The 24,838-nt window shown below is 32.5% G+C and overlaps 1 protein-coding gene across 1 annotated transcript in view; it reads left to right on the forward strand.

The window, feature by feature from the left end:
• The first annotated feature begins 15,215 nt into the window (after window positions 1–15,215).
• LOC108734103 (tyrosine-protein phosphatase Lar-like) overlaps window positions 15,216–24,838 on the forward strand; it is a 652,463-nt gene continuing 642,840 nt past the window's right edge. Inside the window, exon 1 of the mRNA XM_018465504.1 lies at window positions 15,216–15,277. The gene's annotated coding sequence lies outside the window, so the exon portion shown is untranslated. The remainder of the gene's footprint in view (window positions 15,278–24,838) is intronic.

Below are 24,838 nucleotides of genomic sequence, written 5' to 3' on the forward strand. Positions count from 1 at the left end.
GCCGAAACTGAGGCCTATTTTGAAGCAAAGGACAAATCGTACTACAAAAATGGTATCGAAAAGTTGGAGGATCGCTATAATCAGTGTATCACCCTTGAAGGGAATTATGTTGAATAAAAAAAACGAATTTTGCAAAAAAAATGTGTTTTACTATTTTAGGCCGGGGACTTTTCAATTGACCTGTTATTAGTTACATTAGTTCGACGTACAGTTAGCCGTGTAGTTCGATTGGTCGTTGTTACTGTTGTCATCTGTCGTAGTTTAGTGGTCAGAGCATTGGTGCGTAAAGCGTGTAGTGGGTAAAAAATTCAAAAATGAATTTTCAGATTAATATTTCATATTAAACTAACTCACTTCTAAAGGTTGTCTAAATTGTATGTATTGTAGTTATTGCCCAAAACCAAATTATTTAGGAATCGGGATTTGTTACATGTGTTTCTACCTCTTGGGTTAGACGTAACAAAGAATGGTGATGGTTGTAACATAAAATATAATAATTATCATATTAAAGCTTATCAGGTCGTTTTACTTCAGAATAAAATTCTGAAAAGGGCTTCTTATTTAATTTCAATAATATATAAAACCATTAAAAATACAACATCGAATTGTTACAATGTCATTGCTCGTCGAGTCTTAAAGTAAATGTAATAAAGTGATTTAAACTAATTACGTGTTATTTTTGTCAATTTAATAATAGATATATATTACTGGATCATACATTTAATATTTTCTATTATAGGTACATTTTTCTATTCTCAATATAATCACATAAGCTCAAATTTTTTCTTATCAATGAGATTTATTAACTATTAACAAATTTTCATTTGACACAAAGAATTCTCTTTAAATATATAATTTGTTAGCTATTAACAAATATTCACTTGAATATATATATTCAAAGAAGGTATTTATTAACTATTACTAAATCTCATTTGAGAGGACTAAATTCTTCAGTGTAAAAGTTCTAAAATTCCCAAAATCTGACGAACATGAGTCTTTATCTAGAATATCGATGAAGAACTTCGACTTTTAATAATAAAATATCAAAAGTAGATAAATAACCATCAATATTGGCGACCAAGATTACAACTTATATGTTTAGTAAAAGACATACACACACAACCGACGGCCGAATGACCGTAGACGCTATTAAAGTGAGAGGGGAGTGATAAAGCAACACTAACATGACAGACAGGATCGTACATGTCGATTTCGTCATTTGTAAGTTCATTTGTTACTTTCAATCCACGTTACATGCATCCCTGGTCTCTTCTACTTTGGAATTTCAGAGGAATTACTGGATTTATGAATGTATATGGGAATTTATCAGAAGAAATAGGAATTATTTATACATTATAGAGATTATTTCCGTTAAAGGGATTTACGGTGTACACTTTTTCATCAACGGTTTTCGCCTCGGTTACAAAACTCTTGCCGAAGATCATATTAGTAAGTAAAATTAACCATGTGAGTAAGAAATCCGAATTGGTAAATTTTATTTAAGATGACCATTTAACCACACTAAATACTAAAAAATATCTATTAATTTCCGAGAATTACTGTGTAATACATGTATGGTTGATTGTTTAGCCCTAAAACCAAATTGTTTATCAGCAGTAGTTATGTTTCTAGATATTGAAACGCTAACTTGTGCAATAAGTAAGGTACCTGGGTCGAATACGGTCACCTTAAGGTTTGGTATTAGTTTTCTGGCATTGCTTAAGGACGTTCCCAAAGACCAGTGGTTCTCAACCTACGAATACGATTTCCCTATACAAGTTATCCACTTGCACTGTAAGAATTAGTTGACCAGCACTACGCTCTTTTGCCCCGCCTCCCATGCACATAAGCGAAAAAATTGACCTACTACGTAGCTTTACTCGACTTGGCAACGTCTCATATTTGTATCGTCTCGAACTAATGAAGGTGAAAGGATATCATTACTAATGTGATACAATTTTTAAGAAAAAAAAAAGCCAAATAATTTATTTATTAGTTTCGGTAATATAAAGTTATACTTATATAATATAAATACATTTTTTATCATTTTATATAANGTATCGTCTCGAACTGATGAAGGTGAAAAGATATCATGTTTTTTCAACTAAACATTTTTATTCAAATTAATAATGAACTGACTTATAATCAACATTATTAGTAATTGTGATAATAATAATCGAGTAAATATTAATGGTAATTTTAATATTGTTAAAAGAAATCAGAAATGAAAACACGCAGGGTCTACAGTTTAGGATAACCAACTTAAACGTCCCGCGCTGTTGCAGCGTAGCCAAGTCGCATACTACTGATCAGCTTATGCAGGAGAGTCTGAGTCTGAGATTTACTTTACACATTGTTTACAACAAAATAAATACCGCTTCTTGTACCGATTTTGTATGGAAATTATTTATGTGAATATTACCTGCCTATTCTCGAAATTTAAAAAAAATTGTAAGAAAATTAAACTTGTTAGATACTAAAACCTACATGAATTAGTATGAAATGTATAAATTAACGTACGTTCAAATAGAAATTTAAAATGCTAATATTTTCAATGTTAGTACCGCAAAATGGATTTTTCGTATTCGTTCAGAATACAGGTAGGTATTTACAATTAAATTTTAAAGATGATAGTAAGATAATTTTTTTTGGGAACGTCCTTAAATTTTGAGGTTACTAATCCTTTTTTATTTCGTAGTGTATTTGCCTAGGAAGCATATTATATGACAAAGAAAACAATATGTAAATAGAATTAAACATAAATAATTCAGTTTTAATAACTGGGAAAGTGGCCATATTTACGATAGTGTAGTTAAATATGGCCATGCATAGGGATTACATTAACGACGTAAATTAAACATGTAGGCAATTTCTGTTTTTAAGTGGTTTTGATCTTTTAAACAAAATACATTTTTAGAATCTGAAACTCATATAATTTGATAAAAATCAAATACTTAAAAAAAAACAAAATTATAATACTAACAAAATGAACAAATAAACATTAATAACGCGAATAAAATCAAACACAAATTATTTTTAAATTTAACATTAATAACTAGGAAATAATATAGTAATATAATAAATAATATTCTTTGCCTCACAATACGTCAAGACGCACATGCGAGTCAAAGGGTATCGAACATCGCTTAATGATACGAAATGCTAGCTCCTTTTCTTCCTGAGTACTAAGAAGTGGTTTTCTTTCCAATTTAAATTTTTCATATTATTGTCTATCGGATATCTTCGGAGAATTCTTCTAGGAAGCATCAAAAAATCCAATAAGGAAAATATGGCCACTTGTAACCTTTTATATTATTAAATTTAGCATAACGTAAGATACTAAAACAAATAAGTTAAGAAATATGCGTGGGTATTTCATCTACAACTGCTAAAAGCTAAATTAAAATTAATACTATTCACTACAATCTAATTATAATATGAGAAATTCATAAAAACTTACGATTGAAAATTTATTTAACAGCGACGCGACTTTTCCTATGAACTGATAATGGCGGACTGGCGGGAACGCAGGGCGAGTTACAACTAATGCCGTTCCATCAATTTGACATACACTACCTAACACGAATACTTATTGTCGTCGATTCAGCGGTATTTTTTTAAGGAAAGGAGTATGGCCATATTTTCCGGCTAGCCATATTCAACCCAAGTACCTTATAGGTAAATTTTTCAGCACTACGACTGGGATCAAGTCCAACCCCGTAGGAGCATTGTTTTTTGATTTTTTGAAAATTTGGGCTACCTCACAAAGGCTTTTACCTGACAACTTCGGCACTTGTGTCAAAAGCAAGATTATTTGAAGGCTATTAAACTCTTTACTCTGAAGTACCTACGACTTAATGTCCACTGCCGCGTTCACTACATGCTTTTTATGTCCATTCTAACAATAAAGTGTCCCAGAGAATTAATGTTATCGAATCGTTGAAAGTGAGTCTGCGACGATAAAATCTACCTGGTTTTCTAAGTGTGCAGAGTTAACAATCTTGAGGATTACAATCTATGAATTAGTTTTTGTAGTTAAGAGAGTATAATTTCTGATGACTCTTTAGATCTTAAGAAGCTATTCTTTGGCGGAAAAAATTATGAAAATTACCAATAAGTTTTGCTTTTGCTCGCTCAGTAGGTAGAACACTTAATAATATTTTCAATTGTATCTCCCAGCAATTTGAAGGCGAATGTTTTATGCCTGCCTGAACTTGAACAGTTTTGTTAACAGGTGAGACTTTTGTGCATGAATCCAAGTATGAGAGATTAATAGTCCCATATAAGAGGGGAAGTGTGCTTCAAGTCTGGGTGATGAAAGGATACATTTGAATGCCAGTTCTGTCCGAAGCCATAATTAGTCCTTAGGCTTTCAAAAGAATTTATTGTTGGTTCACTAGAAATAAATTTTTCTAATAAGACTGATCTGGAACTAGATGGAATTTTATTTATTTTTTAATATATGCAGGGGATTTCAAAAATAATTGTCAACTTTGCAGGAAGTAATAGGGTACTAAAAAAAAGATAACTAAAACAAGAAAACTAAGTGAATGTTTGCAGGTCCGAAAGGTCATCATTTTCGATAAAAATATATTTCAATGTGCAGGCAAGGGTCCGTCCGGCCCAGGTAAATTACACAGAGAAAAAATACATCTCGCAACGCTGCATTCAATTAGCATATGGCCTCAATATCCTTATTATTTTAGTTAGGTTGTATCGTTGTAGCAGTTCTTCTATTTGTTACCTACAGGCCTACACTATGTTGGCAAATCACGTCCAGGACCGGCTTTCGATTGTAACTTGTTGTCCTCCAAAGCTCCACCCTTGTATTAGAAACACTCTAAACATGAAGTCCATATTTTTGTACAGGCTTGTATTTGCTACGTAGATGGCAGCATAGTTTAATTTTTCCTGTTGTTCTGACTTTACAAATGTGCACGGTATAATATTGTGCATCTGCACCAAAATCAGGCATATGTGTTTTCATTTTCATTCTCAGCGTACGATCTTTAACGAATTTTTCTATTTGACTGATTTGTTAGATTAGTGCCATGAAATAGGTATACATAGCCTGAATAATTTTTCATTATGTTACTAGCAATTTACACTGCTTGCTATCAATTAGTCCTTGAAGTGTTGTAGGATGTTGCAAACTTATTGAAGAATCAAAACTAATGCGAAGGTGCTTTCTATTGCAAATCTCAAGTACATTTAATAATAATTTGTGGAGCTAACGGTAGAATGATTCAGCAAATATTTTAATAAACTTTCGTCCAATGTTGTCATACCTCTCAAATTGGTTAAATTAAACTTCGATTGTAATAATTATTACAATTTAGTAGAGAAGTACAAGAAGGTTAACGTTACGGGCTGTATATGATTCTTAATTTTCACTTAAAGGTCTAAAATAATAGAAAACAATTTGTAGTGGCTTCTTTTACATCTCAAGTAGCATTATTCTGATTTCCAAGTTAAATAGTATATTATAAAGCTAATAGTGATACAATTATTCTCCTACTATGTAAATCCCAATGCCGAAACAGTTTAAAATGGATAAACAATATAACATTTAATAGTAAAATAATGAAAAGAAGAAACAAAACGAAATAATGCGTGCTCAAATCTATTAAGTTTGACCTCAATTTCCTCAGCAAGTCAAAAATTTCAGATACATTAATCTCAAAACCCAAAAAATTACGTTTCTGAGACAATTATTACGTGAAATGAAACAACCAAGAGAGTAGTCAGTTGCTGATGAATGAGAATTTAACCTTGCAGTGGCCTCAGCTCATCAAGATTTTGAAATATCGAGATATCAAACCTCAAAACCAAATAAGCCAAATACTAATTTAAGTGAAACTATATCAAAATTTTAATGTGCTGGGCAATTCGCAAGCGAGATTCTGATTCAGCGGTAAAAGATAAGTCGAAGATGATTACTCTCTTAGACGTTTTGTCCTTTTATTTCACGATGTTATGATCATAAATCAACGATAAACTGAATTTCTTGGATGTTTGAGGCAAGGACATTCCAAAATCCAGAAGTGGTTTGGTAATTCTGAAAGAATATTCACAATCAACGCAATTAGCAAATCAAAGATAAATGAAATAAAAAAAATTATCTATCTAACGATAATATAGTAAACCAAATATAAACAATCCATTAAGCTTGCGTTTTGTGGTAGATTTATTTTTTGTTTCTATTGTTTTATGTAATCCCGCTGGTGATATAAGATTTTCTGTCACACTTTTGGAAAATCTGTACTAATTAATTTATAGCAATCGATAGACAGGTGCTGACTGAGCTTATTTCCTTTGGTTGTTTAGATATACAATTAAGAGAATGTTCATTGAACATATAAATTACATATTCTTTTGTCGGCATTCTGACTCTACCTGTCTCATAGGCGTAAATGCATAGTTTGGTGAATATCTCTATCTAAAAACTATCGCTTCTGTAAAGATTGTGCTAAAGTATCCTAACTCTTACAATCTTTTGAGAAAAACGTAACACGTAACACCCCACAAAGGCTTTAAAATGGATTTATTGGATTTTTATAACTTTATAATTGATATGAAGGGTAGTTGAAGATATTTTTACGAATGTCCCTACTTTACATCACATTTTTCAATAGATGATGCTGCCAATTAATAATTGAATGTAAAATAATCCTACGTTCGGTTAAAGCAAAACGTTCATTAAGTTTTTTTACCAGTTAATATACAAATTACGGTTTTATTTGTTGGCATTCTTCCTTTCTATGTCGCACGAACGAAAATGTTAAGGATGGGCGATGTTGAACAACATCATCGATGTATGACCATTGATGTTCCAATATTTATTACATCGATTGTTCGATGTTTTCTGAAAAACATCGAACAATCAATGTTTCCATGAATGGCGGGATAATTTAAATTTTAAAAATTTTAATTCAGGTATAATTTAAAAAAAAGGAATTGACTAATGAAAAAATGATTATCAATCCTTCCACCACGAAAGGCTCGTTCTGATCTATTTGAAACCAGTTTTTAAATCTTCGAGTATCTTTTTCCAATGATTCTCCACCTAATAAAATAAATAAATAAGTAATAAATAATAATAAAAAATCATGTGATATTTTTAACCTCAATTTACTGATGATGATGGTATTATTAATGGATTCATGGTGAAATTTATCTTAATGACTATAAAAAAGCAATAAAAAAAATAGTGATTAAATTGCTGGCTTACCTGAGTTACTAGACATTGTTTGTTTTTGTTTTATTTTTGTATTATTTTAAGAAAAAACACAAAATACAATTCACAAAGGCGTTTGCAAATGTCATTTGGTAAATTTTCCCCAGGGTCACCACAATATCGATTTTCCGAATAAAAACATCGAACATCGATACATCGACGACAAAAAACATCGAAAAAATGTACTCGATGTTTAAGAAAAAGTATCGATGTTTTGAAACATCGATGTAAATCGCCCATGCCTAGAAAATGCATAATTTGGTGAACGTGTGGAATACATTCTCTCAACCACGTCAACCTGTAAATATCACCTAATTCTCTAAAAACTGTCCTAAACTAGCCCAACTGTTAAAATCTTTCGAACAAAACGTAGTATCCCTCAAAGGGTTTAAATTGCATTTATTGGACTCATACTAGGTATCTTATTATTTTCCCGAAAAGATGGCCGAAGGTGTTTGTATGAATCTCGCTATTCGAACTCGTATTTTTCAAAAGATGATGCCGTCTTTTGATGATTGCATGTAATAGAATATCCCCGTGTTCGGTTCTCAATTCGCCTGTACTGCAAAACAGAATTTTTAGGATTTAAGTTTATGTGTGATAGTCGTTTCAATAACTGAGTGCCAAGTGGTAAGACTATGTCTCATTGAGCGATCACAGGCGTTATAGTGGTACTTATTTTAAACTCAGAGGTTTATTTTTGGTTAAGAAACTAGGCTATACTTTATTGTGATAAAAATTTTAAAGATATCTTTGTTCAATAAGAAGAATTTGCTACCGTTAATAAACTGCCAAATAATTTTTTGATACTGTAATGTAGGATGTTTATTATTTCGCAAATACGTTAGAAAATGACATTAACAAGTTATTCCTATCTAAACAGTCAAACTGAATTAAAGATTTAAATAAATGTAAAATATTTACCGTTATCAGTTGGTAAAATATGATTACAATTAGATTGAAGCCAATATTTATTTACTACTCGGTACGTGTTTCGCCTTGGAGTACACTTACACAGTATAAAGAAATACAGGAATAACAATTACACATTATAAATGTTACTCATTGTACGATCATATAATAATATAATAGTTTAGTTTAGGAATTTTTGAACAAATAATTGTATTTCAACTATCATTGTTGATGGTATGTACAGATAGTTATATTTATGGGTGGAATAACCCCTCATTTAGTATAACAGCGTCTATATCGCAGAAGACTGCAATTAGGTAGGTACCTAGCAAAATTCACCGGAAGAAAAACTTTTGGGTGTTTCATTCCCACTAGCCAGTAATGCTGGTGGGCGGGCAGTCCCTCCGGACTACGCCGGAAGGTAGGGCGGAAGGCCCTCTTCAGCTTATTTTCAGGAATCATGGGAACGGGTGGGTGGTGGTTCGGGTGAGAAAGATGAGACGGACGAAATGAAGACAGAAGAGAATGAAAGATTATCTGTGGAATATTACTGCCTCAGCATTTGCCTAAGTGGTCCAAGGAAACCACAGAAAAACTTGGACCAAGGCAGACGGACCCGGAATCGAACCGGAGTCCTCCCGAATGCTAAGCAATGGTCTAAACCTCTAGGCCATGCCGCTCGGTACATTCACCGGTCATCCTGCATCCATACCAGGGAATTACGCGGCATATCTAAAAATTTGAATGTAAGGGAGGTACCACCCTTCCACTTGTTTTCTGTACCGCCGACAACCCAGAATTCAGAGCAGTTTTGATAAAGAATGAAAAATGAAACAGTAACCATCAGATAACCATTGAACCATTTACACAATCACATTTTCCATTTCAAAATTGTTGTACTTGTATTAATTTTTTAATAAATTACGTTCAAATGTTTGGATGAATTTTTGTGAACCACCCAACAAACATTCATGATGATGTCTTTATAAGGCGATGTTGGTATCGAGTGGTAAATAGCGAAATTTATTGAAAGTTTGTTTCAATCCACTTGAAACAAAAAGTAAATTAAATTTCTTATATCTTACTTTAATTAATAATAACAGTGATATAGTTTATGAAATATTCACAACACCACTTATTTAGCAAAAATGCCCTCTTTTTAACCAAAAGCATACTTTTTATTATTTAGCTGATGTGTTTAAGTGTGTAATCTTAATAAATGTCTATTTAACTTTCAAACGACATTTGCTGTAAATACCCATTTAATATTAAATGATTTTACTAGTAACGATTCAATTGATGATGTCAACAGCTTAAGAAATTACATTCAAGCATATGTATATAAAAATCTAGTATGAAAGTGAAAATCTTAGATGCGACTAACGGTATGACACTTGTTAACTATACTTCATTTACTTTCTGTAGCGATGTGCCCCTTCCAATGTCTTGGATGCGCGTTAGCAAAATCGTAGGTAGGAAGAAAAAAGCTCATTATACTCTCGACTCTTGTATATTAAACACTTTTTCATACAGTACCTGCCAAAAGTTTTGTTGAATCATGAATAGTAGTGTGAGTCAAAAGCAAGCGTTAAAGTCTTTAATATGTCTTCAAATATAAATAAACATCTCGTTGATATTTTCAGTAGTAAATGGTACCAATAACAGCACATTTGAGCAATGAAATTGTAGTGGATAAAATGGTCAATTTTTACGTGCAGTACTGTACGAATTATACGCTCCTCACCGGTTAAGAGTTTGACCGAGAGTTGTCTTCTTCCTTTTCTGGCCTAGTGTTGTTCTTTTCTACTTTGCGCCGATCAAACTGAAGGTCACATCGCTACAGAAAGTAAACGAAGTATAACTAAGCATGAATTTATTTGGAAAATACCACAAATGGCGCGGTAAACGCCATCTGTAGTTCGATGCTACATTTTAGGATTACGTATGCTCCAACAAGGTCCACCTGTGTGGATATCTACTGAAAACGAATCCCTGCGTAGCCAATCTTAACGTGATAGGCACGTTAGCTTAATCGAATAAAATAATTCGAAGTGGTCTGTATTCTGTCGAAACTGCCAGACGCGGATCGCGATTTCGATCTTTTTGGATCTCATCAGCACGTCGCAGGCAGCTCCGACAGAACACAGACCAACTTTTACCTGATGTCTTTTATTCAATTATGGTAACGTGCCTATTACGTTGAGGTTAGCTACGCCGGGATTCGTTTCAGCAAGTAGATATCTATATATTTAAATGGACCTTGTTGGAGCATACATAATCCTAAAATGCAGCATCGAACTACAGATGGCGTTTGTGGTATTTTCTAAAACGCGCTGTTAAGACAACAGGTAAAAGTTGGTCTGTGTTCTGTCGGAGCTATCTGCGACGCGTTGATGAGATCCAAAAAGATCGAAATCGCGATCCGCCTCTGGCAGTTTCGACAGAATACAGACCACTTCGAATTTAACTTAAATATAATGATATACATATAACATTCACAATCTTACAATGCGTGTTACCAGAGCAAACCAAACGATAGTACGAATTTTACAAACTGATAAAGAATGTGTTAACACCCCTCGCTTTGGACTTGTTAAGATGCTTTTAAATCGCATGAACTACAACAGTAAGATTTAAAGTTGCTGTAATTTTGTTTCTTACAATGTTTCCGCAAGTTTTGTCCTAAATCTTTGCGACAGTCAGCATTCTCTGCTTAAAATTCTAAATGAGAGTATCTATTACATTTTCACTTCCTTTTTAAAAAAATATACAATATTACCCAAATGTTTGTACTGTAACATTTCTCTTCAACCATTGCAACTAAATCTAAACATTGCAATTTTACTGTTGAAGTAAATGTGAAACAGCAGATAATGAATAGACCTTTAAAATTTATAAAAAACTGACGACCCCACGTAAAATAATAATAGCAACGATGAACACACTATCAAGATACACTTTGTACACTGTGTAGCACTATAAAGTGAAAAATTGGACGATTCGGGAGAGGTATAAACATATAAGTGTGCATTCTTTACTGTGGTACGAGGAAAAAGCGAGAATTCTGCATACTGTACTTATTTGTAGCAATAAGCATAATGGCCTCTCGATAGCGCCCTGTCTCACGCTAACAACCCTCTTGTGCATTCTATTCCTATTTATTTAAGGGAACTGTTACATATCTCGTTGCAGTCACGCCCATAGACTAAGTAGATAAACTACGCATTATGAATCAAGGATTAGGAACGTAATTACTTTTTAAAAAATGTAAAGTCTAAAAAACAGTTAAGTGATTCAGCTTTGCGCATTTTTAAAAGGTCATTTGGAATACGTTCGGTAAGCCCGAAACCTTAAACATAATTTTTATTATTGACTTTTAAGAAATAATACGTAGACAATATTTTTTTTATGAGGATTTAAATGACACTATTACCACAAAAGGAATGGTCAAAATTCGAAAATAATGAATTTTGACGAAAAATGACATGGTAACCCTTCCTCACCTTGTTATTTTTCAACTATCCCCCTTGCCACTTCTTATTCCCATTAAAGATAAAAAATTTCAAGGGAAATCGTTTTCAGAGGTCAAAAAGAAATTGCTGGAAGTTTTTAAAAGTATTAGTTCAGGCAAATATGTAACATGGAAAACCGCAATTCTTGAAAAATTCTATGTAGTTGGCTTTTACTATATGAAAGTTGATCATATTGATTTTTCTTTTGAAATAAAACACTTGAAAAATAACTTTCACTAAATATATTTACATTGAATTGAAGATATAATACCTTCTTCCGAAGATGACCTTGTAGGTTGAAACGAATTTGTCAAGCTTCAATATAAATATATTTAGTGAAAGTTATTTTTCAAGTGTTTTATTTCAAAAGCAAAATCAATGGAAAACCGCTAGGAGAACTGCGTATCATGGAATAAACGGTCGCTACTTTGAAGATATTTTAAAGATATTATCTTAAACGAAAGATAATTTAATAAGTAATTCTCCTCTTTTCTTGTATGGTCCTGGTTTTAAATTCAAATTACCACTGTTAAAAATGACAATATAATTCTAGGAATTCCGTCCGTCATCATTTCAGTTTCGACGAGCGTCAAGTAAAATGTCGAGCAATCTTAAGGTGTTTTCTGCTTGCTGATTTTGATGCATAGACTTCATTATGTTTTACGAAAAAGGGACGCCTAGCGGTGACGACCGAGCGAAGACGACTGAAATGTGACGCGCCGTCTATCGCGCCGGTGGCGTCGCGACGCCAGGTCTTCGCTGGAAAAACCTTGTTGGTCCGTTACTTCGACACAATCAGTTAGATTGCGGTAGCTTCGTAGTCGTTCCGCTCGCCGCCTTTTACAATCGCGCGTGCAACACGTGTTATCGATAGTCGATAGTTTTTAGTGGCAATAAGTGGAATTTTCTTGTGTATTATTAGGAAAATGACAAAATAACGTCTCTTGCTCTTAAAATTTAACAACTGTGGTAAATTACCCATTACGTTTTCTTTTTTTTTGATCTCATAAAATTATCAAATCTGCTTGTAATTCATACCTGAAGAGGATACCTTTAAATGTAAATTTTGTAACCTTTTTCACAAGGTTATCCATATTTCTAGGAACTTATATTTTTTCATAGTAATTCGTCTAATATGGTCTTTTACTTTTTTGAGGTTTTAACAAAACTTGAATACATTCATACACTATATCGATATATAATTTATGAACATCTAGTTCGTGTTGTACTTAATATAATAATAAATACTTCTCTTTTACCAAGGTAGAAAGCTGCACGCAACACTGTGTTCTGTTATGTAGATCACCCTTTAATCGGTAGCGGTATTTCCCTTTTTCATAATGATAACAATTACGAAGATGAATTGCCATTCACAATATGTTATATAGAACGAAAACGTTTATACTCTTTAATAGTTGAGCAAAATAAAAGCGAAAATCGTAATCGAGTAGTTTCAAGTCCAATTTTAGTCAACGCTGACGATATCGTGAGTCACTTTTTAAGACCACATTTAATAAAATTAATAAGTAAAATAATTAATAAAAGCAACTTTGCATGAAAAATTATCGCAACGGTGTCACCAGCAAAATAAAGTTAAGTACACAAAAAAAGGAATTTCCCTACTTTATCGCCGTAAATTAATCTTTAAGTTATATTGGATTTTCACGGTACATTAAGTACGCTTTTGGAACAATCTTTCAAAACTTATATTGAGAAGGTGTGCGTATTTTTATTACATTAAAATTTGTATTTCCCCGTTAAAAAAGTCCGATGTTGTACATTTCAACATTAAAATAAAATATCGCAGACTTATGAATACTTAAAATGAAAAAAAGGTAAAATAAAAATGTATTTGAATAATTTCATCAAACTGATCAATCGATAGGTATGAGGTAAATCGATTGTGTGACTCAAAGCTGTAATATAATTCATTACACTATTTGTGTGTCATACACGTGACCGTCTTTGGATAATAAATAAATTATTGTTTGAGTTTCATGCTATATTGCATCAAAGATTTGCAAGTTATTGCATCAATTCTTAAAAACAAAAGAAGTACGTAGAAAAGGCTGAGAATACAACGCGTTCATAATGCCTTAGTACTAATTTAGTTTCTTAGTTTATTTATTTTAAGTCAATTAATTAGGTAATAGCAGAATATGCATAAGTACACTTTTAAATCTGTGACTAATGATGAATTATAGCACAATTTGTTAATAAAATCAGTTGTAGTTGATGGTATTAAATTAAAATTGAAGTATTATATTACAAACATACCAGTGCATAATGTGCTTTTATTTTGTACTGAAGATACATAGCTACTAGATTTTTTATACATATCTAATGAATGGGCATATAACCGTATATCTTGGAAGTAATGTTAAATCAAATAATTTAATTAATTGAGTCTGGAAAAACCTATATAGTTAGTAATTTAACTACTTAATTGATTTTTGATGCTGGTTTGTTTGGAAACTTTTTTTATATCTATTTAACTAATTTAATTTTCCCTTCATTATACACTGTATAAATAAATGCGAGTATAAACTGAATGAAATTGTGGAGAGCGTTTTCTACTAAATATTAAATTAGACCTGTGAATTCATAGATATAACTTTTTATAAACTTCTTAGGTGACTTATATTTTCCTATTATTAATTGGATATTTTAAAAAGGAAGAATTGCATGTTTCAGAGCAAAAAATTTGTTTGAATTTGACGTATTCTGTTACCTTCTCAACTCTACATGAATTCCAAAAGAGAGTACTTTGAAATTTAGGATATTCTTAAAATTACATAGTGTACTAAATTCTAAAATGCTTATTATTTCAATTTGAATGTGTGGCGATTATGACTAGAGTGACTTGTAAACAAAGCTGATTGAGAAATAATATGGAATTCATAATTCAAGTGTTCTTAGATTTAGAGAAATAAATCATTTAAGAATTCACTCGATGAAATGATTAGATAACGCATTTGAATTTGGATGAATTAAATGACCTGATACTTAAACCGTCTTCAACATTCAACCGTTTTAAAATCTAAAAATAGTAAAAAGAAGTAATTTAACCAAATGGAAAACTGTAATAATGTTATCATACCACTCGTGTAGAATTGGTCAAACCTATTACATAGACAGCTGATTTTTTTCCTTAAGCAAGATAATGATTTCAGATTTTATTTTTTATCGTAAGCACTAAATTATACCACCAGTTGTAAATGACATGAGCAAAGTCAGTTCGTACTTTCAGTTTCACTAAATACGTTTATTTCGGGGACTACTTATATTTACATATGGACTACTTGTGAATCGGTTCAAAAACAAAAGTTCAAATTACGTGTGTACTCATAACTGTATAACAAACTTCTCGTAACGATTAATTATAGAGACTATAACGGAAGTTGGGTAGACAGAAGTTGAGACAATGGTAGAGCAACGATAGTAACTGGTAGTAACTTATAAGTTTCCGCCAAAACAACAGGGTCGAAGACGTCGCATCCTACTTGTTTTCGTTGTTAGGAAGTAGGTGTCACGGCAGAGACGTCATCCATGGAGCTCCTGTTCAGAATCTTCGTAGTTATTTGTATCCTACGTTCTATTGGACACAACTTTGCAAGTGGTAAGTTCAATTTTGGATTATTACGGTATCAGTGAGAGATTTCATTATGAAAATCACCAGATCCTGACAATGAAAGGTCCTGATGAATGTACGTAGATATGTACGGCAGTGAGACATTACCTTAATATAGATATTTATTGTTAAATGATTTTTAGGTCGGAATTATTTAAATGTTACAATAGAATTATAAACACACAAAATAAAAAGTGCCTCAAAAACAGCTGCGTATTTTTCTTTGAACAAAATAAAAATGCGTTGTAAGTAGTTTGGATATCATTGCACTTCCTTCGATTCTCGTCCATCTTTGAGTAATCTGTATTAAGTTAGTAGTGAAGTGATCACTTTTGTAGTCTACAGATCTGCTGTTAAGCTGACAAGTATACCTTGCAGTATCTGTACTCGTAGTATTATACTAGCATATCACACAATCATATGTTGCAATTAATTTCTAGTGAATTTGTAGTTAGAAACATAGTTTTGTAGAGCTCTAGATATTGCGAATACTGTTTCAAAAAATAAAAAAAAATTCAGACACAAGTAGCTAATGACTAATATTTATTCAAATACTAGCTGAGCCGGCAGACTTTGTACTGCCTCAATCGATAAATAAAAAACCTAAACTACATATAGTTGATTGTTAAATGTCAAATATTACGGTCGCGTTCAGAAATTTAATTTGTGACAAAACTTAAGATTTATCAATCTACATAAAAATAATCTGAAAGATAGTTAACAACTTTCATATTTATTCACCTTTTAAACCTTCTCTGGACTTCCACAAATAATTCAAGACCAAGATTAGCAAAATTGGTCCATCCGTTCTCGAATTTTAGCGAGACTAACGAACAGCAATTCTTTTTTATATATAAAGAAGATTACAGTGCTTATAAGAAAAGCAATCTAACGCACCAAACAACAACAAACAACGCCATTCGTATATAACAATTTAATGGAAAAAACCAAACCAGAGGTGAGCCGGGTTTAGATCCGGTAGCCGGCGGATCCGACACTTTTTTTAGGAGGTGGATCCAGATAATGGTGCCGGGTAATTTTACCAGGGAGAAAAAAGAAAAAATAAACACCAATAATAATAATATAATATATATATATATTTAATATATATATACAAGAAAACGTATATAATAAACATTGGTAATTAAGATTGTACTGCGACAGTTCATTTACCCTAATTTGTATTATTTACTGATTACTATATCAAATTATTTCTTATTTCGATATGGTTCTTATGTTTACTTTTTGTCGTGAACAAGAATACATCAGTATGATCGAACTGTCACTGGCTGGTATGCCAGCTTATTAGTTTGATTTTGTCACCTTCCAGACTTAGAGCGTTTATAAAGATTGTAGGCTCATTTTGAAAGTTTCAATTTAACCGTCGAATTAAGATTTTATTGATTTGGTAATTAAACAACTTTTTTAACGGGGCTTAATAATTGATTTGGTGGTTTTGCCGCGTAAACGGCACAGGTAATGACTCGTACCCAGTTATCCGATATCTAGCAAATCACTATCCGGTGCATTTTTACCTCAAACTATAGAAGCAAAAATAAACGATCACTTAATTGAGAGAAAATTCTTAAATTTAGAAGGATAGATTATAGAGGAAAGCCGAAATATACGAAAAAATTAATAAAATAGGTAGGTGGTGAAAATAGGAGTAGCTACTACCTGTGCAGATGACTTAGTTTTTGGATTTGTTCAGTTGACATGGTTAAAACTTAAAAATAGCATCATCATCATCATCATAAAGTCATCAGTCTTAAGACTGGTTGGACATGTACCTCCACTCTTTCCTATCCTGAGCTAAACTTCGCATTTCCCTAAAACTAGAACAGCCCATATCCTTAACTATTTGCGAAGAGTAATCTAATCTAGGTCTACCTCTACCCCTCCTTACTCCTGTTTCTGCCTCTAATATGTCTCTGACTAGACCTTCATGCCTGAGAAGGTGTCCTACCAACCTCGTCTAGTTTTTATTGACTTCCATAGAGTCCTCTGTTCTCCTAAATAGCAATTTAAAAAAATACAAGGTGTAATTATACAACACGCTACTGAAGTGAAACTTCTTCAAACACACAAACATACCAGGATAGGGGTTAAGGAATTGGTTTAATGGTATTATTTGTACACTATGAATTTAAATTTTACACTATACATGCCGGAGTTGCCTGTAACGAACGTTGCATTGAAGCGCGCTCACGGCTCAAGCGATCCCCACTACGAACTCGACTACGTGGCCGAGTAGAGAGGGGATATCCGTTGCATGGTTCCGTTACATAGCAACTCGCATGAAACGAACTTACCCTATCGTGCGTAAAGAAGTTTCACTTTAACAACGACATGCTACTATGAATAAGCTTTCAAACTAGAAAACTATTGCTTTCCTTGTTAATTCTACCAGCAGGCCATGCAATTTCTCCGGATCAATAGGTTCTTTAAAAGTAATTCTTTCACTACAACTTAGCTATAAAATACAAGTTAGAATCCAACAGTGGCTCAATCGAATATATGTGCTCTTCTAGCATGATATCAATCTAGCAACATACATTCGATTTTCCGGGACCTATAAGTTTAATAAAATTAATTTTTTCCTATCAATTCAGTACAAATTAACTACCAAATATAGTGGCAATTTAAAGATAAATTGACTGAAATGAGTACGTCATCTCCTAGTACAAATTCATCTCAAATTAGCTACAAAACATGATGCATTCTGGAGCCCAAGATTGGCTGAAATGAATATATGTATGAGATCTGTTATCTTGATATTACGCTAGCTGATCATTCAACTTCTCAAAATTTACACTTATTATCATAAGGTAGACAGTCCTATCTATCCTGAGCTAATCTTCGCATTTCCCTAAAACTAGAACATCCCACATCCCTAACAATTTGCGAACAGTAATTTAACCTGGGTCTACCTCTAGTCCTCTTAACTCGTCTGTCTCTAACCATTATGCCTAAGAAGGTGTCCTACCAACCTCTCTCGCCTATTTTTTATTTACTTCCACAGAGTCCTCTGTTCTAGTATTCTTTCTAATACCTCTTCATTTCTAACCTTATCCATTCACGGCATTCTCATCATTCGCCGGTAACACCATATTTCGAAAGCTTGTAACCTTTCCTTTTCCGCCATGTCCACCGTCCATGTTTCGCACCCGTTTAGCGCCGTGCTCCAAACATTCACCTTTAACAATCATTTTCGAACTTGTAAATTAACCGTTCGCGAGCATCGAAGTGACTTCTTTTTATTGTAGGCGACTCGACCCTGCGCTATCCTCTGCTTTATATCCCTACTATTCCTTCCGTCCTGACTTATCTGACTTCCTAGATACCTAAAGTCAGCCACTGCTACAAATTTTTAATCTCCTATCTTTACATTCGTTCTTTCCCTACTTTTTCTTCCCTTAGATACCAGTAGTTTTGTTTTACTTTTATTTATTTTCATGCAATACTGTTTTGTCAATACCGCTTTCATTTTATTTAATGCTATATCCAACTCCTTGCTAGATACTAATACTGCTGTATAATCTCTAAATCTAAGCATACTATTCTTTTTCCACTCTATATCTATACCTACAATTGTAGTCTTTAACATGTTGATCGTGTCTTCAATGTATAAATTAAAAAGTAACGGTGACAGTGTGTATCCCTGTCTCACACCCTTCCTAATATTTACTTCTCTACGTTGTGCTCCAGCCCTATAACTGCCTGTTGCTCTTTTTAGAAACTAAGTATCAGTCTCCTGTCTCTGTAACTCATTCCTACATTTTTGAGTATATTTAACATCTTGTCCCATTAAACATTGTCAAAAACTTTTTCTAAATCTCCAAATCCTATGTAGGCACTCTTAGAAGATAGAAATATCGTTTTATCCATTGTTACCGGTAAAGCTATAATGGCCTTCCGCGTTTCTCTATTTCTTGTAAACCCAAATTGATATTTACCGGCTATTCAAAATTAATTAATTTACTATAATATTATAACAAATTGGGTATAAATTACTCTTGTTTAATAATTATACTAGAAGTAGCTAATGACTAATATTTATTCAAATACTAGCTGAGCCGGCAGACTTTGTACTGCCTCAATCGATAAATAAAAAACCTAAACTACATATTAATCTTTAAGTTATATTGGATTTTCACGGTACATTAAGTACGCTTTTGGAACAATCTTTCAAAACTTATATTGAGAAGGTGTGCGTATTTTTATTACATTAAAATNCCTATACTTTAGCCTCAGCAACATGTGGTGGTTATGCTATTAAAATTGTAGCTTATATGAAACGTTTGGAAGTTTGACATAGCGCCATCTATTGAATGTTGCGATCATAAATTGAGATGTAAGCTATCCTATCTTTGAAGTTGGATCAAACTGCACACGGTGTACAAATTTGATTAAAATCGGTAAAGCAGTTTAGGAGTCCATCGCGGACAAACAATGTGACAGGTAATTTATATATATTAAGATATGGTCTGCTAATATAATAGACATTGTTAAATAAATAATTTCATTATTTTGACATTTAAGAGTAAAAGTAGGAATTTTGTACCTCAATTGATAACTGCTATGAATACCTTAAGGAAACGTATCTGGATTTAGATCAATTCTGTTTTAGTTCTCGAAATAGGTTCTTATATAAAGAAATCTATATTTGTCAGACTTATTTATGTTTGTATTACATGTACAAGTTCCACATATTTATATTATACTTAGTACGTAACATTCTGTTCGATTTATTACTCAAAACTTACTTAAATTCGTAAAAATAACTGCAAATACGATTCAGGGTACAAATCATAACTACAATTTGAATGACACATTTCATTCTCTAATTGACCTAAAATCAATAAACCAAACAATCCCATACTTCATAATAAAGGAATAATTTAATAATCTAAAATGTACAATAGTGTATAGTTAAAAGGAAAGAAAAGACCTCAATTGAACAAAAAAATCACATTTACTACTAACATGGAGTCACATTAGTACCAATATGATTTATTTATGTTAGTCGTATGTATACACATACACTGATGTCTACCTCTTATTTTGTTAAAATTTCATGCTTAGGAACTTGAATATTTATGTCTGTATCATAAAAGCTGCATGCGTCACTTAATGAACTTGTATTTTTTGCACTAACTCTTCACTATTGTTTCTGAATAGACGTTCTCGTTATTAAAATTAAGTAGGATGGTTGGATAGGTTGCAACAGGTAGGTTGGTTCTTAACCGTAATATAGTTACATATATTTATGATTAGTATTGAGTTATTTATTTTATTTTTAATAAATGAAACCGATAAATCTATTAATTTTTTAAATCACTATCAATGACGTTTATCAATATTAGTATTTAGCAAGGAGGAGTTAGAGATAGCTTTAAATAAAATGAAAGTGGTACTGACAAAACAGTATTGTATGAAAATAAATAAAAGTAAAAAATTAGAAGAAGTGGCTGATTTTACGTATCTAGGAAGTCAGATTAGTCAGGATAGAAGAAATAGTACGGATATAAAGTAGAGGATAGAGTCGCCTTCATTAAATAGAACTCATTTCTGTGCTCGCTAACGGTTCATGTAGAACTTCGAAAAAGGTTGTTAAAAGTATATGTTTGGGGTGTGGACGAGTCCGAAACATGGGCAGTGGGCGCGGCGGAAAAGAAAATGTTAGAAGTGTTCGAATTGCGGTGTAACAGGCGAATGATAAGGATACCGTGGATAGAGAAGGTTAGAAATGAAGAGGTATTAGAAAGAATAGGAGACCAGAGAAGTCCATGGAAATCAATAAGGAATAGGCGAGATAGGTTGATCGGAGACCTTATCAGGCATGAAGATCTAGTCAAAGACATATTAGAGGCAGATACAGGAGTTAGGAGGAATAGAGGTAGACTTAGATTAGATTACTGTTCACAAATAGTTAAGGATGTAGGTTGTTCTAGTTTTAGGGAAATGCCAAGATTAGCTCAGGTGGGATTCATTGTTTACATCTAGAAAGTAATAGGTAAAAGGTACATAAATAAAAACCTAAAATTATAACCTCCAATATTCCCCCCGCATTGAAATCACTCAACTCCAATCTTAACTAACAAATTCAACATTACTTAGTAAAAACAAAGTTCAGATATTAACAAATAGATCATACACAAAATGATTCGACATAAGAAAACTATTTATATAATTACCTATCTGTCTTTAAGGCTTTATTGATATACAGGGTGTAACAAAAATAAGTGCCGACTTTTTAGGAGGTGATAGAGCACTATAAAATATAATATGAATGCCCGAAAGTTACAATTATGCAGATGATGTTTCTTTACTCACTAATACGTTTACGTACGTAAATAACTTAAATTTTTTCTTTCTAGTGTGTTCATACAGTTACTCAGGATAGTGCTGCCTATAATGTACTTTATTTTTTTATCACACTAGACTCCTATGTTGCCAATTCTCGTACAGGACCTGCTTCAGATTGTTGACTATCATAACTTTCTTAAAAAAAATTGCCCATAATCATACGCTATTGTGCGATTGGTTACTACATCTAGTTTATACCCTCCCAAGCTCGACACTTATTTTTGTTACACCCTGTATATGTAATATGTAAAATAATTTTCAACGCTCACACCACAGTCTTTCCCACCATAACTTACTATTACGTAAAAAGCTTACCGTACAGTCCATTTCAATTTGTTAGAATTGTGACCTTGAACAAATCTGTGACTTTATAGTAACAGTGTGGCCATAGAGTGGTATCGATTTCTATTGGCTGCGTCAACCGACGCCATGTTTCCTCCAAATTTGTTTGTTTACTATCTATCTACATCTGTATTTGCTGCTTTTTGAAAGTTTCTTGCGTAGTTTTGCGATAATCTGTGAAGTCTGTTCGGAATTTAAACTCTAGCATATTATCGCTTACTGATTTTTCGGCATTGTGCTTGTTTGAAAACGTAAAGACATAAACTTATTGTTGACGTGGTGCAAAAATTATCCCCAATGCTCTTCAGTTCAAAAATCATTTAAAATTAATAAGTGTTGCCCAGTACTTAAAAGAAGTATCAAAAAGTAGTTATGAAAGTGATGATCGAGAGTTTTTGGCTGAATTTATAGATATCCAGCACAAAAGGATTACTTATTCAACTCTAGTTCTAGAAAAATATGAACCACCAGTAGTTAATCTGTGCAATGCTGAACTTAACTCACTATGTAATATTTGTGGCTATATTTTAAAAACTGTTGAAACAAATTCCACAGTGTGCTTTAAGTGTATGCAGTCTGTTGGATCCAAACAGTTTCTAGATTTTAAGTATGCAAACTGGTCCATTTTAAACGTTTTCGAGATAACGCCCTTTTCTACTGCAATGAAGTAACTTTCGACTTATTTGTCAAAATGGAACAAGTATTTCGACAATATTTTGATGTAGTTTCTAAACAAAAAAATGTTAATCTCAAGGATTTTTTTATAAATAAAGTTACTCAGGAATGTTTACCTTTTACACATGTTCTTGACTGTCACAATTTAAAGGCCAAACTTATTTCTAGATTTTTAGTTTTCCGAAATGTGAAAAAAAAAAACAGCAAGCTTATGCTAGTAAATCTGTAATGGCTTCTCACTTATAATTATGCAAGGAACTACATGTAAGTTTGATGTCGTATCAAACTTAGTCATCTAGTTGTCTACGTCATTGTCTTATATCTACGTGACTAAGGTAACTGATAAACACCCTTTAAAAACAGCTAGCCATTTCGCTTGTTAATTGTCATATTCGTCCACAGAATTTGTCAATATAATCAGGACGAAATACCGACAATTGTATTGATTCAAGTGCGGTATTAATGTTAAAATAATGTTAGCGTTCATATAAATTGTAAGTGTCATTTTGTTATTTCATGTGTTTAATTACAGTTATTACTTGCTGCATCTACACTTGTGTTATATCTCTACCTTTCCTCGAATTTATTAAGTCTCTGATTTCGATTCATATACATACAATATTTTACTCAGTAGCTACAGTTTGTTTAATTTCTATTTGCAATAATCCTGTTATGTCAGTCTGAGTGGTTTACATCTCTATTGATACAAATATCGTACCGTTTTATGTCTTTTTTAATGTAATAAATCTTGAAAACCCCAGAAATTGAGTATTGCGCCACGCTGCTGCATTTAAATTTGGAGGAAATATGGCGGCTCTCGCTCGTATAACCACACTATTACTATAAAGTCACTGTAGTTGGAACAAGCTTGAACGGCGGTCTTAGGAGATCGGTACAGTACTAGACTAAAATGTTTAGCAGTTTCTTAAAACAAAAATGTAAATAAATTAACAATAGAAAACAAAGCAAAAGTTTTATAGGTGTGTAGAACGTTAAGTTAATTCACTTGCTATTATTTGTGGCTAAATATGCTTTTAAATAAAGCATATTTTTAAATTTTAACGAGGCAGTTTAAATAATTTTGCAAATGGTACTGGGATGATGACTGATTTTCAAAAACTATTCCAGGATGTTTGTAGGTGACTGCTTTATACAAAATAAATTTCATTTCCGAAAAGAATTCAGGTTTTTAAGGAAAAATTAGCGTTTTAAAGAATACGATTTAAACTTTACGCCAAAACGATAGAATTGTAATGGCGTCTATGTGTGACGTCACCGTTTCGTAAACAGTTGACACGTTGCATGTTTACATGCATTGAGATTAATTATTTTGAGCGATAGTTATCATGAATTCTGATGTGTATCGATGGTGTACGGTTCCTCAATGTAATATACATCGATAAAAACTCCGAATAAGTTGTTCATTAACGTTCCAATGAAAAAAAAAGTGAGAAATACGTGGCTTAATCTTGCAAGGCGAGACCAAGCAGTTATATCTTCAATTTCTGTAATTTATTTCTGTGAACCTCCCAACAACAACAAGTCGATCCTTGGCAAATTTGAGCTATTTGCCTTGATAAATCCTTGTTCCATAGCTAACTTTTCTTTTTCGCACTCTTATAATACCACAATACTAATTTTTAACTATCAAAAATCAGATAAATGGAGCTTTAGTGTCTTTTGGTGTTAAATTATTTAAGTACCAAGAAAACACTAATAACAAATAACAATTTATAACAATAACAACGAAAACACAAGTAACAAAAAGGCACAGGAAAAATNGTAATAAATCTTGAAAACCCCAGAAATTGAGTATTGCGCCACGCTGCTGCATTTAAATTTGGAGGAAATATGGCGGCTCTCGCTCGTATAACCACACTATTACTATAAAGTCACTGTAGTTGGAACAAGCTTGAACGGCGGTCTTAGGAGATCGGTACAGTACTAGACTAAAATGTTTAGCAGTTTCTTAAAACAAAAATGTAAATAAATTAACAATAGAAAACAAAGCAAAAGTTTTATAGGTGTGTAGAACGTTAAGTTAATTCACTTGCTATTATTTGTGGCTAAATATGCTTTTAAATAAAGCATATTTTTAAATTTTAACGAGGCAGTTTAAATAATTTTGCAAATGGTACTGTACACTTTTGTCTAGTTCTC

Source organism: Agrilus planipennis, unplaced genomic scaffold, assembly GCF_000699045.2.
Source record: "Agrilus planipennis isolate EAB-ADULT unplaced genomic scaffold, Apla_2.0 scaffold99, whole genome shotgun sequence".
Classification (NCBI taxonomy): domain Eukaryota; kingdom Metazoa; phylum Arthropoda; class Insecta; order Coleoptera; family Buprestidae; genus Agrilus; species Agrilus planipennis.